We start from the raw sequence: 15,014 nt of genomic DNA, 5'->3' as shown, positions 1-15,014 counted from the left end.
ATAGTGTGTTAACACAAAACACCGGAAGCTTTCAAGAATGTTTTTGAAGAAATTCCTAAACAATGTGTGGTAGTAGGAGACATAGCATGGCTTTTGTATGTGAGATAGACTTGGGTTCAGATTTTATGTCAGTCATATTTATTCTGCCATCTCTTTACTCAAATGTAACTTTTTTTTTTCAAATTTTTTAATGTTTGTTTATTTTTTATTTTTTATTTTTTTCAACGTTTTTAATTTATTTTTGGGACAGAGAGAGACAGAGCATGAACGGGGGAGGGGCAGAGAGAGAGGGAGACACAGAATCGGAAACAGGCTCCAGGCTCCGAGCCATCAGCCCAGAGCCTGACGTGGGGCTCGAACTCACGGGCCGCGAGATCGTGACCTGGCTGAAGTCGGATGCTTAACCGACTGCGCCACCCAGGCGCCCCAATGTTTGTTTGAGAGAGAGGGTGAGCCGGGGAAGGGCAGAGAGAGAGAGGGAGACACATAGTCCGAAGCAGGCTCCAGGCTCTGAGCTGTCAGCACAGAGCCCTACGCTCATGAACTCATGAGCCCTACGATCACGAGATCATGACCTGAGCCGAAGTTGGACGCTTAACTGACTGAGCCACCCAGGTGCCCCCAAATGCCCGCTTCTTACATACGCTATTCCACACTTGGCTTTATTTGCATATTATTAAATAAAAAGTGTCTTCTTTTTTAATGCTGGGTAGTATTCCATTGTAGTGATGGACCATAATTTACTTAACCATGCCCTTGTCTGATGGATTCTGTCTTCAAACTGTTGTAAACAACGGTGTGAGGATAAGCCTTGTACACACATCATGCACGTGTGCAAGTATTGTGTCTCCTTCACTCTGCATCAGCCCTGGCCATGCTAATCTTACTGTTCCTTGAACGCAGTGGGGGTCACTCCACTGTCCCAAGTCCTTTGAGGTGGCAGGTCCCCCGATCGGGATTATGGGTAGGCCATGCCCTCTGTGTAGATGTAACCCTCCAGTGAGGCCTACCTTGACCCCTGCTGTTCAAAATGACAAACTCCCAGACCCTCCTCGCTACCCTTACTCTACTTTTGTCTCCACTGCACTTACCATTGAACGTGCTGTTGTAGCCTGGGGTTTCCATGGGAAGCAGAGCATGAGCAGGGGCTGTGTGCTATCAGTAGTTAATTTTGGGAGGTGGTCCCAGCGAGACCAGAACCGGGGGCTGGGCAGAGTGAAACAGGCCAGGAGGGAAAGCCATGTGGTGAGAAGGAACCAGATTTGGTAATTTGAGGGAGAGCTACAGGCATCCCCAGCAGGTTGGAGTCAAGAATGATCCTAGTTTGGGGCCTGAACCCCTGGAAAGGAGGGATGGGATGAGAAGGAAATGGGAAGGAAGTGAGTGGAACATATTTTACAGGAGCAGGGAGATTAGCTCAGTACACACTAGTATCTTTCACTAGTTGAGGGCTTCTGCCCTGAGATTCCAGCCCCCATTGGCCCAGTGGGGGAGTATTTCTCCAGAAGCATTTGTCAGTGAGAGGCTGGGAGGTGGGAGGAGCATGGGGGGTGGACATCAAAATGGTTTGGGTAGGGGAAAGACCCCCATGTATGGGTTCTGGTCCCTCTTCTGCCTGTCAATGGCTTTATGACCCATTTTCCCTATTTCTAAGGTTCCACCTCATACCTAGAAAAGCTACCAAGGCAACACTGGCTTCCAGACTGTGTCCTGTGTGCTTTGGGGAAGTCCCAAGAAAGGGGAGAGCTGCACAGGGATGGCCAAAGGCAGATGAGGCACCCTGCCAGAGAGTCCTTTCTTTCAGTCCCCATGGCTACAAGGCAGCTCACCCCTCCTACCTCCTCTGCTGGCCACAAGCTAACAGCTCCAGAGACTCTGATTTAGCTGCTTGAAAGAGGATTTCAGACAAGGGCCCTCCTGTGAGCACTGTTAGGATGGGATCTCTAGAGGGTCCTACAAAGGGAGGAAAATGATCTGGAGCCACTGTATGTGGGCATGCTATTAAAGGGGTACAAGCACATGGAGTAATGGTTCACAACCCTCCTGGGAGCTTGAGCTTTCTGGGTGTGATCTGAAACTGGCCCCTGTAATCAGAGGGCAGGGAGAGACCTGAGAAAGAGGCAGACCACTCCAGGCTGGTAGGTGGCAGTTTTATTTTTTTTAATTTTTATTTTTTAATGTTTATTTATTTTGAGGGAGAGAGAGAGAGCACGCATGTGCGCACAGGTGGGGGAGGGGCAGAGAGAGAGGGAGACAGAGAATCCCAAGCAGGCTCCTCATTGTCAGTGCAGAGCCCGATGCAGGGCTGGATCCCACGAACCACGAGATCATGACCTGACCCGAAACCAAGAGTGGAATCCTTAACCGACTGAGCCACCTGGGCACCCCAAGTAGGTGACAAGTTTTAATACCCGCAAAGGGAATTTACATACGAGGTGTGTCTTTGGCAACAGCAAGTCAAATGGATTCCTGTACCTGCCCTCCAAATCTTGAAAGTTTATAAAGAGGCCCTAACTGTGCTCGTTCACATACACAGCACATAGGTGTTTTCAACATCACATCACCATCTGAAGTCTGTGTGTCCTTGGAGCAGTCTCTGGGAGCAGGAAAGTCAAGCAGAACCCACATTCCAAGGACAGGGCTTGGGGTGAGGAGTCTTGGAGTGCCTGGGTACCGCTCACAGATCAATTGGTGGTCACATCTTTTTGATGATATTCTCCAACATGGAGATATTTTTACCACTGCTTTACAGGAAACAAGTTCAGAGAGGGTAAGAAACTTGCCTAAGGTCATGCTCCTGATAGACCCAACGTCAGTCCAAATCTATTGGTTTCAGAGCCCTTGCTGTGTGTTACATTATTTTTCTCCATCTAGATGATGATGATAGAACCTCACTTTCTAGAACTAGTTTGATTTTAATTGGTACATTGTTGATTCAAATTACAATCACTTCTAAATTCAGGCAAAATTTACTTTTCAAGAAAATTGTGTTTAAAAATATATGCGTTATGAAATGCAAGCTGGTGCAGCCACTCTGGAAAACAGTATGGAGGTTCCTCAAAAAACTAAAAATAGAACTACCCTATGACCCAGCAATTGCACTACTAGGCATTTATCCACGGGATATGGGTGTGCTGTTTCAAAGGGGCACATGCACCCCCATGTTTATAGCAGCACTATCAACAATAGCCAAAGTATGGAAAGAGCACAAATGTTCATCGATGGATGAATGGATAAACAAGATGTGGTATATATGTACAATGGAGTATTACTCGGCAATCAAAAAGAATGAAATCTTGCCATTTGCAACTACGTGGATGGAACTGGAGGATATTATGCTGTGAAATTAGAGAAAGACAAAAATCAGATGACTTCACTCACATGAGGACTTTAAGAGACAAAACAGATGAACATGAAGGAAGGGAAACAAAAATAATATAAACACAGGGAGGGGGACAAAAGAGAAGAGACTCATAAATATGGAGAACAAACTGAGGGTTACAGGAGGGGTTGTGGGAGGGGGGAATGGGCTAAATGGGTAAGGGACACTAAGGAATCTACTCCTAGTGCATATATGCTAACTAATTTGGATGTAAATTTTGAAAAATAAAATAAATTTTAAAAAATACGCATATGGAACAACATTTATATTATGTCGGCCAGCCCACAAAAGAGAATCTGTTAATTGCCACTGGATGTCCATTCCCTCCTCTGCAAAAGGAGGGATTCTTGCTAGGAGAGAAAACAGGCCAATCTGTATAATGAGGCTCCGAGAGGAGGAGGATGCATGAGGAGGAAGAGGGAGATGGAAGGCAGATGGCTGGAGTAAGGAGAAGTCAGTGCAGGGGTGCTTAGAGGTGCTGGGGCAGCTGCAGGAGGTGAGGACATGGGAAAGGGAAGCAGATAATGTAGACCATGTGTATGGATTCATTTAACGTCCCTTAAGACATGTGAGTAGACGATGAATCCCTTTTAAAGTACTTGCCACTGTTTAACTCCTTGATTAAAACTGGGGGGCTCTGCCCCTAAAAGCAGTATGCAAAAAGAGAGGCGTGGCTGTTTTGATGGACCAGCGGACTCAGGCAGCAGAGAATGGGGCAGTGCTGGCCTCCTTGCTCTCTCCACAGGAGGAGCCACACCAGCTCTCAGGTCTGAGAAGATAGAAGATACACAAACCGGCAGAAGGTTGCTTCCGGAACTCCAGGGGTTGGTGCAAGGTCTGCAAAGATCCCCTTGCTGAAAACCTCCCTTCTTATTGTACAGAGAATGTCTAATGACATGCACACAATGTAATGCATTTTTTAACACTTTATATATTTTTGAGAGAGAGAGAGAGAGAGAGAGATCAAGTGGGGAAGAGGCAGAGAGGGAGACCGGGGATCAGAAGTGGGCTCTGCGCTGACAGTAGAGAGCCCGACTCCGGACTCGGACCCACCAAGCGAGATCATCACCTGAGCCCAAGTCCGATGCTTAACCGACTGAGACCCCCAGGCGCCCCTGTAATGGCATTTTTTTAAAAAGCAACTTTACAAAAATAATCTATCACATTGGCCTGCAAGATAATTTGTATGAATGCATGGGGAAAATACTGAAGGGATAAATACCAAAAGGTCAATACTGCTAATCTCTGGGGAGTGGAGTTCTGGAGGTCGAAAGGTTCTTCATTACGTTTCTGAGATTTTGTTTCTTTTATTTTTACAAGGGCCATTGTTTTGATTGTTAGGTAAGTTTTATCAGTGGAAATGAACATATACAGTGACTGCCCGGACTGGGCAAAACCAGGGCACCCGGCACGGGGTTTGTTTCTGGCTTGGGAAGCTCCGCTAAGGTAAAGAAAACGGAGCCGGGGCTCGAAGACCTGCAGCTGACACACGTGCTCAGGTTCTTGCCCGGCGCCTTTCCCACGTCCTGCGCGCGCCCTGCACGCACACGCACACGCACGGACCCACACACGTGCACGCACACGCATGCGCCCTCCTTCACAGCGCACACACGCCTCCGCCATGTTGGCTAATGAGAGTTTTACCAGAGATACTTCCTGCTGTGAAACGGGTCCGGCTGCTGCTCTGCGGCGATGCTGGCAGTGGCCCCGCAGCTTTCCACAGCCAGACGCAAGGTTACGGGAAGGGGCCCAGCGTCCGGTTCCGCGGCCGACTTCCGCCGCAGCGCGCAGGCCCGGAGTGGGACGTGCTCCCATCTCCCTCCTGCAGGAGGGGAAAGCAGGCGGGAGGACAGCGGCGGGCCGCGCGCGTTCGGGAGAGATTGCCGAGCCCTTCGTTCAGCTGGGGAAGGGTCCGGCAGCTTCCTCCAGAACAGCGAGACGATTGTTACCAATAGCCGCCTCACACAGTAATAGCCGACAGCCAAGCCCCGTTGTGAGCACTCTTATGTACAACTTTTAAGTCTTCGCTACGGTCCAGAGCTGGGGATTCTTCTCCACGTTTCGGAGGGGCTGATGTTGGAGGAGGAGGCACAAGGAGGGGAGTAACTTGCCCAGAGCTACGCAGCTGTCCGAGGTGGGGGTGTGGATGGAGACGGCCTGTTCTGGATCCAGCTTCTACTGCCTCTCATGGTGGGCTCGTGGATAGGGCCCAGGCCCAGCCCAAGGTGAGACCCTAAACTAACCGGCGTCCCTGCGCCCCGGGGTCTGGGTGACTAATGTCCGCAGACCAGTCCTGAAAGGGGTGAAAGGGGTCCTGGGGGAGGCCGTGGCACCCTTCTCAGGCATTGGCCTACACGGCGGGGTCGGCCGGCATCTGCAGCCCTGCGAGGGAGCCGTAGAGACCGGTGTGGCACCAGGTCAGGCTCCCACATGAGTTAGTGGCTGGGCCCCTGCATCTCCAGTCCACAGCTCTCCACCAGGCTCAGGGAGAGGGCTGCATTCTGCACGGATGAGAGGACTTCCGGTGGGAGGGAGGAGGTTGTTTCCTCCATCGGATTAAAGTTGGGCTCTAAGATGCACACCACCTGCAAGGAAGCATCCGGAACGGACAGACAGGTCTCCCGGGTCCCGCATCAGCGGAACCCACCCTGAGGGTGGGAGCCTGGGGCCAGTGCTCCCGCATCCCCCACCGTAGCTGAGGTTTGGCAAAATTGGGGACCCAGGTAGTGTACCCCCGACACCGCCTTTCCTGCCCTGGCTGGAGTCATCGGTTTCCAACACTGCCCGGTGGCTCCCAGCCACTGCCGGTGCTGTTCTGCCTGGATACTGCTCCCCTGGCTTTTCATCCATGCAGTCATGAACTGCCTGAGAAATGCCCCCGAGCCCTGTGGTTGGTGTTGCCATAGCCACCTGTTTGAGCGGAAGCAGGCACTGTCTCTTGTTGCTGGTTTGCACAGTCCCTTAACCCAACTGCAAGGGGTCGAACCTCTCACCTTTGTATTCTCAGCCCCAGCATTGGGCCTGGTGGCACAGGGGTGGGCTCAGCATAATCCATGAATAAACCCGTGCATGACTGAATGCGGCCCACCCAGCAGAGGCTGCACAGGCCTGGGTGCTGAGAAGTCAGAGCCAGGGAGTGCTCCTTCTGTGAGTGAGGGCTGATAAAGCATCCTGGAGGCTCTCACCAGCTTCATTTGCTGGGGTGCCATCCCTCTGCCCAGGGACTGGGCCAGCAGGCAATGTTGGGTGTCACTCAGCACTGTTGAGAGATACTTGAGGGCCACCGAGCGTCAGAGTCATGCTGTGTCTCTCCTCGTGGGCCCTGGAAGCCCAGGAAAGGCTGGGATGCTGGAACCCTAAAGTGGAGAGAAGTCCCACTAGGTAGCTCCGGGGCCATCCTTCCCTAGAAGGTTCAAGAAGTGGGAACTGAGCCTTCCCTGGAAGTGCTGAGTGGTCTTGAGTAAGTTGCCACCCCTTCCACCCCCTCAGTTTCCCTAAAACACGATCCGTGAAGGGTATACAGCGGGCTTCACCTTACACAGGGCTTTGTGAGGTGGTTACTAGCCAGGATAATGGTGGTTCCTCATCCTGTCCGGGAAGGAACTAGGACGAGAACCCAGGTTGGCCTTTTCCAAACATGAAGCCCAATCTTGGGAAACAGCATCCTTCTAGGCCCATGGGGCATCCATGCAGGGGGAGGGAACTAATGGATGTTGGGCACCTATGATGTGTAGACATGTGTTGGGTAGATCCAAGCCTATGGGCAATACAGGCAATAACTCTTGCTTTTGTGGCACTTACATTTCTGGCAGGGGGAGACCAATGATAAACAATAAACTCAATTAGCCTCATGAATATCTTGGGGGAGGAGTATACCAGGCAGAGGGAATGTGCAGTGCAAAGGTCCTGAGGCAGAAACCGGTCTGAATTGTTCAAGTAACACCAGCACAGAGAGTTCTGTGGTTGGAGTGGAGGAAGCAAGGTGGAGAGCTGTGAAGGCCAGTGGTAAGGGGACTATCAAGGGAGAGCTGATGGAGGCCTCTGGGGTCTGAGGCCTCTCTGTGTGTGGTGACAGGGCCAAGGCCTTGCTGGTCAGCAGCACTGGCAGTTGGGAGGAAGCACTGGGAATCTGCTGGGCACTTGGGCACCTGTCCATCTTGCAGCCTTCAGAGATGAATGGCTGCTGCTGCACTGCCATCCCCCAAATCTCATGCTGGTTCCTCTTTTGGAGGATTCTCACCCACAGCTATACAGGGAAGGGAATTCTGGGAAGCGAAGATCCCAACTTGCCAAGGTGACAATTGAATAGCCCGTTCCAGTCTTCAATCCCCTTGTCCTGCCTGCCCCAGTACTTCTGTCAACACCACTGGCTACCAGCGTGGGGATCCTGTTCCTGGCTCCTCCCGTGAGCCTTGCCTCCGTTCTGGGTTGGAGCAGGGCCTCTGCTAGACACTCTCATGCCGTTGGTAATTCCCTGTCTGTATTGGTGTGATGTCTGTCTCTGTTACAGACTGAAAGAGGAGAGCGGAGATTTCCTAGTGCCTTGTTGACACACACTGGGTGCTCAGTAAATCATCGCTGAAGGAAGGGCTGGAGTGTCCTGCGAGGTGAGTGCCACTTACCCTCACTTAATGCACAAGCAAAATCAGGAAATGGGGGCCGTGCTTTTCCATGCTGACTTTTGGCAGGGCTTGGACACAGAATCAGACGCAAGTGGGAATGGCCTGGGACCGTCTAGAGCAAGGGTGAGCAGCAGAAGGCCCGCTTGGAGAGTGTGGACAGGGAACACAAGGGCTGCTGTGAACACAGGGGCCTTGGGAGGCCTTCCCTCTGGACTCTTCTCCCACCCCAGCCCCTTGTATATCCCTCTTAGCCAGGAGAGCTCCAAGAATGCAGAGGATGGCCCTGCCTTTCAAGGCCAACAGTCTGCCTGAGGGGTTCCAGAGAGTACTTAGGATGAAGCCCCCAGGGCCACCGAGCTGTCCCAGCACCCCAGTGTCCAGTGCCTGTTCCAGCTGTAGGGCAGGGGCAAGGGGGAGCAGGGAGAGACAGGCTGCACGTCTCCCTCTCTGCCTCTTGACCCCGCACCCCACCACCCAGGCTCCTGTTCCCCATCTGCTGGCACTGTGTCCCCTCTGACGCCAGTGAGGATGGAATGAGCCTGGGTTCTGATGCCAGCAGTGCTGAACCAGGTCCCTCCTTTGGGTTTTAGTGAGCAAATGTTCAGGGAGTGTCTGACACAATAGCGGGCACAGGGCTGTGCCTGGTCACCACAGGGCCAGCCTCACCATGCCATCCATAGTTAGGTGCTGCTGAGACCCAGAGCGTGTCCCACTCCTGCCTCTCGTTCCCCTGTGCCTCCCCTCTTTCCTGGATCCCAGTCCCCAGGCCCTGGTCTGGCCTATGGGCCCCTTACCATGTCCTTGAGCTCCTGCAGGGCCTGGGGGGCTGTGAACAGCTCTTGGAGGGCACCTCACAGCAGGTGCCGCAGCTCTGGAGGCAGCGTGGCCGGGTCCTGCAGCTGGGCACCCACCTGCCTTCGCGGGCCCTGGAAATTGGGCTCCTCACCCAGGGCCTGTGGAGGGAGACTATAGGCCCGCACTGGCTCCTGTGCCCAGGCTCCCTGCCCAGGGCCAGCCGGACTAGATCCTTCGGCCTAACCAGGAGGTTAGGTGTCACAGTCCCGTCCTGATGAAGCTTCCGCCTCATGCAGAGCACAGCATTCTTTCATCTGCCTCCTTCTCATTTCTTCCTCTCCTCCCCTCTTCCCTCCCCTCCAGCATTTACTGAGTACCCACCACCTATGGGGTGGCAGTCATGGGTCCTGTCCTTATTTCCCTATTTCCCCTACCTCACTCTTCTTCCCCTCACTCCCCTCCCACTCACCCCTGCTCAGGGCCCATGCTTCATGGGCCCTAGAAGATGGCCCTCCCTGCCCCGGGTGACATGGGGTGAGTACATGGTGTTGGGGAAGGGACTCCCAAGAGCGGTGTCAGGGCATTGTCTGTGGGAAGGGATGACTTCTGCTTGGGTTCCAGGCCCCGGGCAGGGCTACTCACCTCCACGCACAGGAAAGCTCCGACCGAGCTTTCCTTCAGGCAGGTACAGAAGAGCTGTGTGGGAGCAGAGGTAGGGCAAAAGAGAAAGTGCCCGGGAGGAAGACAGACAGCAGCTATGGGGTCCTACGGTGTACTGGCCATAGAGCCAGGGACCGCACAGCTTTCCTCCTGTGGCCTCACAGTACTCTGTGGGTAGCAGCCTGAGCCCCTTTATAGACGAGGATACTGAAGCTGGAGATGTTTCGTAACGTCTCCAGGGCCATGCAGATGGCAGACAGCAAAGCCATCGTTCAAACCTCAGTGCACCGGACTCTTAAGCGCGTGCTTTCTTCAAGAGGGTGCGGGTGGCCGAATCTTCCTCCCCCAGCTAAAGCCAACCCTCAGATTCAGCAGGCCAGATCTGAGCACCCGAGCTGTCCTGCCCTGGGCTCAGTCCCCAGCCCCTGTCTGGGCTGCAGCACTGATGGGAGAGCAAAACTCCCTCCTCCCACCAGTCACCCCTGGGCCAGGGATGGGCAGGACCACCAGTCTGCAAGATTCTTTGTGCTAATTAGATGACGCAAACCTTCCTCCCATCAAGTGCAGCTCCCCCCTTGTCCCCAAACCCCGGGGCCGAGTGGGACACGGTCTGGGTAGTAAGCCCTCCCTGACAGCTGACCTCAGGGCTGCCTCTCTCTGCATGTCGCATCCTTGTAGCAGCTGCCAGAGTGTGGACCTGGCTGGCTGAGCGTTCAGGCTCCTGGGAAATGGTCTCCCTCTCCCTCCTGCCCCTCTGCCTGCTCTCCCAGAGGGAGACTCGTGTCTCTGCTCCTGACCTCCAGCCTCCACTTACCCCAGCAGTTCTCTTTGATTACTAGCTGAAGCTCCCTGTAGGACGAGATGGTGCCCTGGGGGATGGTCTCTGTCTTCTCTTTGACCATGTGGCTCTGACCCTGGATCTAGGAGCGGGGCAGGGAGAGTAGGACCTCAGGTCCACGCGGGATTTGAGAACCTGCAGGAAGGTGGTTAGGGGCAGCAGGAACAGGGGATAGGGAGGAGGGACTGCCGTGGTCTCTCTTGATCATCAGCGTAGGGGCTTTAGAGGTTGGAGGGGAGAGGGAGATCCAACAGCACGGGATGGGGGACCCTCAGGCCCAGTCAGGACAGCAAAGTATGTTGCACACAAGATATTTCCAGAAAAAAACCCAAGGCATTCTGGGGTCAAAGCAACACGCATTGGCATGATAAAAACTTCCCCCAGTAAAGAAATGGGTTTCACTTGGTGTCGTTAAGCACTGTCCAGAGTTTGGAGTGCTGGCTTTGGGAACTGCTGAGCTGGAGTCCTGAGGCCCTGCGGTTGGATCACCTCCAAATGCTCTGAGACCTCCCCTGTCCCTGGGAGGTGGAGAGTGACGTGGCTCGGGAGAACCCTGGGAGGTGGAGGCCCCCGCAAGCTGGGACTCCTGACGTGGTGCCCCTGGTGTCAGCATTCCCGCCCTCCTCCCACAGGGAAAGTGCAGATTGAAAACAACAGTAAGAGAATGCCTCCTGTCCCCTGGCATGTGGCTGGCCTGAATAAGGACTGTGAATCCAGCTCCCCCACAGCTAGACGAGGCCGTGTGGCCAGGTTCTGGCCAGTGGGATGTAAATGGAGGCGGTGTGTACCGGTCCTTTTCTCCCTCCTGGCTGCAACGTGGACGTGATATGTGGAGCTGGAGCAGCCATCTTGGACCAGGAGGTGACAGCCATACGCTGAGGTGGCAGAGGGACAAAACAGAAAGAGCCAGGTCTCTGATCACCACTGTCTGCCACTGCAGCCCTTAGGCTCCTATCTGGACTTTGACCTAAGAGAGGACTCGTTTTCTGGTTGAGAGCCACTGTCATTTCAGGATCCCCATCACTTACCACTAGGGTGACTAACTGTCCTGGTTTTCCCACGGAAAGTCCTGGGTCCCAGGGAAGTCCTAGTCTCAGGCAAACCGGGAAGGTTGGAAACGCTACACTGACCCTAGTGCCACGGCACACCTGGAGTCACCTGTAGTGAGAGATCAACCGCAAATATTTAATCCCAAGGTGGTTCCCTGCTCCCCAGCTGCTCCCACCTCCCCTTACATTGTCCCCTGTCTTTCCCACAACTGCCGAGTGGAGCAAGGCTGCGTGTTTTAACATCTCAGCCCTTGATTAGAAGGCCAACCATCTGCTGTGTTCAGAGGCGGTGCTGCAGTGTAACTAGCTTTTAAGCCCGTGGATGTTGGAACCAGGTAGGCCCAGGTCCGGATTTTCGCCCCAGCACTTGCTGGCTGTGTGCTCCCGAGCAAGCAGTTTAACCTCTTGGAGCTACGGGTTCTGTACCCCAAAACCCTGACCTATGGTACTTATGTTATGGAATCATCAGGAGGAGTGGATGAGAAAAATTTATAGAGAACATTTTGTACCGTGTTCTAGCTTCTAAAAAGTATTTAGCAACGGCAGCTGGAGGTGGACCGATCTGTGACCCCTGCTCACCTGCATTCCTGTGGCCCGTGAGAGGTGAGGCCGACTGTGATGCTGAGTCTCGCTTCATTTGTGGGAGATGAGAGTCCCAGAGCCCCAGGATGCTAGTGTGGGACCCACGCTTCCTGTGTCACAGTGGGGACCTGAGGCCCACAGGTACTAAATGAGCTAAGGACTGCGTTGGTGAGGAGCAGATCTGGGCCTTAGAGTGGCTCAAGCACCCTCCTCACACTGTTGCTTAATCTAATCTTCCCCTGGTTCTGCAGCCCAGCCTCTTGGGCTGGAGCCAGCAAACTCAGAGGGTCAGGTGACTGGCTCAAGGCTACACGGCTAGCCAGGGGCAGGGCTGGGATTCATACCTAGGTACCCCTGGTTCCAGAGCTGATGTAAACCCCCTAGACTGTGGTAGCAATGCCGGCAGCACATAGAATCACCTGAGGGAGTTCTAAAAATCCGAGCAAGGGGATCCTCTTCCAGTCCAGCTAAAATAGAATTGGGAGGGGGGCACCTGGGTGGCTCAGCAGTCGAGCATCAGACTCTTGATTTTGGCTCAGGTCATTATCTTACGGTTCGTGGGATAAAGCCCTGCGTGGAGCCCTCCATTGGGCACTGTGTGGATAGCTCAGAGCCTGCTTGGGATCCTCTCTCTCCCTCGCTCTCTGCCCCCCCCCCCCCCCCCACACACACATGCTTTCTTTCTCAAAATAAGTAAATAAACTTAAAAAACAGACTTGGCAGAGGCAGTGCTGGGCACTGGCATTTTCAAATAAAAACCAAAACAGCTTTCTAGGTGACTCTAACCTGTCATCAGAGTTGAGAACCATAACACAAGCACCTGGGAAGCCCATTCGTGTTTAGAGGGGGCGAGTCTTAGTGGGGCAGCCGTTTGGCAGGAGTTTGGGCTGGAAGGGGAGCTCTTCGGTGGCTGTCAGCAGCCCCAAGGCACACCCTGCACCTTTGCGTGGCCCGGCCCAAGGAAGGCCAGCTGTCCTGCTCCCTCTGCGTTGCTGAGGCTCTGAAGAAGGGTGTTCTGCGTGTTCTCCATGGCCTGTCACCACATACAGGCTCTCCTTCTTCTGGCTTTGCGGCTCCCTGAGGAACAAGGGCTTCAGAGCCCTCAGTTTCCTGCGAGGGCGCGTAGGGGCAGGGTGCGAGAAGCGGTGGGGCTTGGGAGGGTCTCTCCCCTGGTGTGGCGGCCTAGGCCTGGGGACTGCTCGTTTAAGGTCACTTGGGGGTGGTTGGAAAGGTAGAGAAGCTGAGGGAAGCGTGATACATCTGTCTCCTACAAGGTTTAAGATGTCCAGGGGCTCCTCGGTGGCTCAGTCAGTTAAATGTCTGACTTCGGCTCAGGTCATGATCTCACAGTTTGTGGGTTCGAGTCCCGTGTTGGGCTCTGTGCTGACAGCTCAGTGCCTGGAGCCTGCTTCAGATTCTGCATCTTTCTCTCTCTCTCTCTCCCCGCGCCTCTCTGCCCCTCCCCTGCTTGTGCTCGCTCTCAAAAATAAATAAACATTAAAAAAGGAATGTCCACACCAGAGGCTTGTGTTTATGTGGCCCATGTGGTGTTCAGAATTTTTCACATAAAATTGGTAGGTTTCACATACAAATCTTAATTTCTGGCTTCTCTTAAAAAATAGTGCCACTGAGGGGCACCTGGGTGGCTCAGTCGGTTAAACATCTGACCCTTGATTTCAGCTCAGGTCATGATCTCACAGTTTGTAGGATTGAGCCCCTGTGTTGGCCTCTGCCCTGACAGCATGGAGCCTGCTTGGGGTTCTCTCTCTCTGCCCCCCTGCCAAAAAAAAAAAAAAAATTTGAAAAAAGAAACCGGTGCCACCAAGCTCACATTCCTGCCTGGCAATAGCCCTGGCAGCCACCACTCAGCATCAGGCAGGCCTGTGTCTCTGGTGTGCCCCAGTCTTCAGCACGCTCTGTTGCCTCACGAACGGCAGCTGCCACATGGCTGTTGTTTTTCCTGGCCCTAAAACATCTGGGTTGAAATCTCTGACGTAACATTAGCCCGTCCCTGGGCCCCTGGACTCACGGCTAGTAGTGGACTCTTCAGAGGGGCTTTGCCTGAGGCCTCAAGCTGGTCAGAGCCTGGGGTTTTCCTTTCCTGCCTCCTGATTCCTACTCCAGCCTGGAGGGCCCCTGCCCACAGATAGACCTCAGCCAGGAGAGCCCGGCCTGCCTGGCTGGCCCACCCGACTCTCCTCTCTTCTCCATTAGAGTCTCCCGGGTGAGAGGGGGAGCTGTGAGTGTCTGTCCGGCCAGTGTGGAGTTTTGGGTCACCCCACTGCTCCTTGTCTCCTTCCCCGGCAGCCCGGGGCTCACACTGATGGCCCCTATCATGGCTCCTGCCACCATCTCCTGGATCTGGATGGGTTGGCTCCGGGTCACCTCCGTGGGAAGAGGTCCAGAGTGGAGCCAGGTAGCAAGGGAGGCAGGGTTGAGTGTGGCTAAGGCCTCAGTCCTGGGTTCCAGTTTTGCCTCCACCACTTACTGGCTAGGTGTGAGTGACCCCGGGCAAGCCACTAACTCTTGGAGCCTCAGTTTCCCCATCTAGAAGAGCCGGGGTGGGAGGGTGTTCAGGGGAAGAATGGCAGGGTCTTCCCCCAAGGGTCTTTTGAGGATTAACCGAGGAGCTGCCAATGTGGTCCTGGCACACAGCAAGCACTTGATCCCTTAAACAACATTATTGTTGTTTAAAATTATCATTACTTCTTAACACAGCTGGGGACAGGAGGAAGAAAAAAATAGGTTCCTCCTTCCCCTACCTGGAAGATGGGTGTCTGTGGCATGCTCCTGGCCAGGCAGACCGGGGTCTGTGTGTCTGGGCGGAGGGTGTCAGCTTTCTCAGTCACATGAACCTCTTTTTCGTGGCAATCTGCCACCCACAGGCACCACCTGAAAGTACCTGGTGGTGGCGGGGGTGAGGGGGCGGGGGGAGGGGCAGGCGGGCTCCAGCCCATTCATGAGGGAGAATTCTGTGGGGATGAGGGCCATGTCCCAAGCCAGGGGTGACATCTGTGCTTCTTCCTCACCAGGCAGAAGGGGAGAAAGTGTGGGGTGCTGTTCAAGCTGTCGACAGGCACCAGCTC

The sequence above is a fragment of the Neofelis nebulosa genome, chromosome 14, assembly GCF_028018385.1.
Source record: "Neofelis nebulosa isolate mNeoNeb1 chromosome 14, mNeoNeb1.pri, whole genome shotgun sequence".
NCBI classification, from domain to species: Eukaryota; Metazoa; Chordata; class Mammalia; order Carnivora; family Felidae; genus Neofelis; species Neofelis nebulosa.
Note: the sequence above shows the minus strand (reverse complement) of the source record.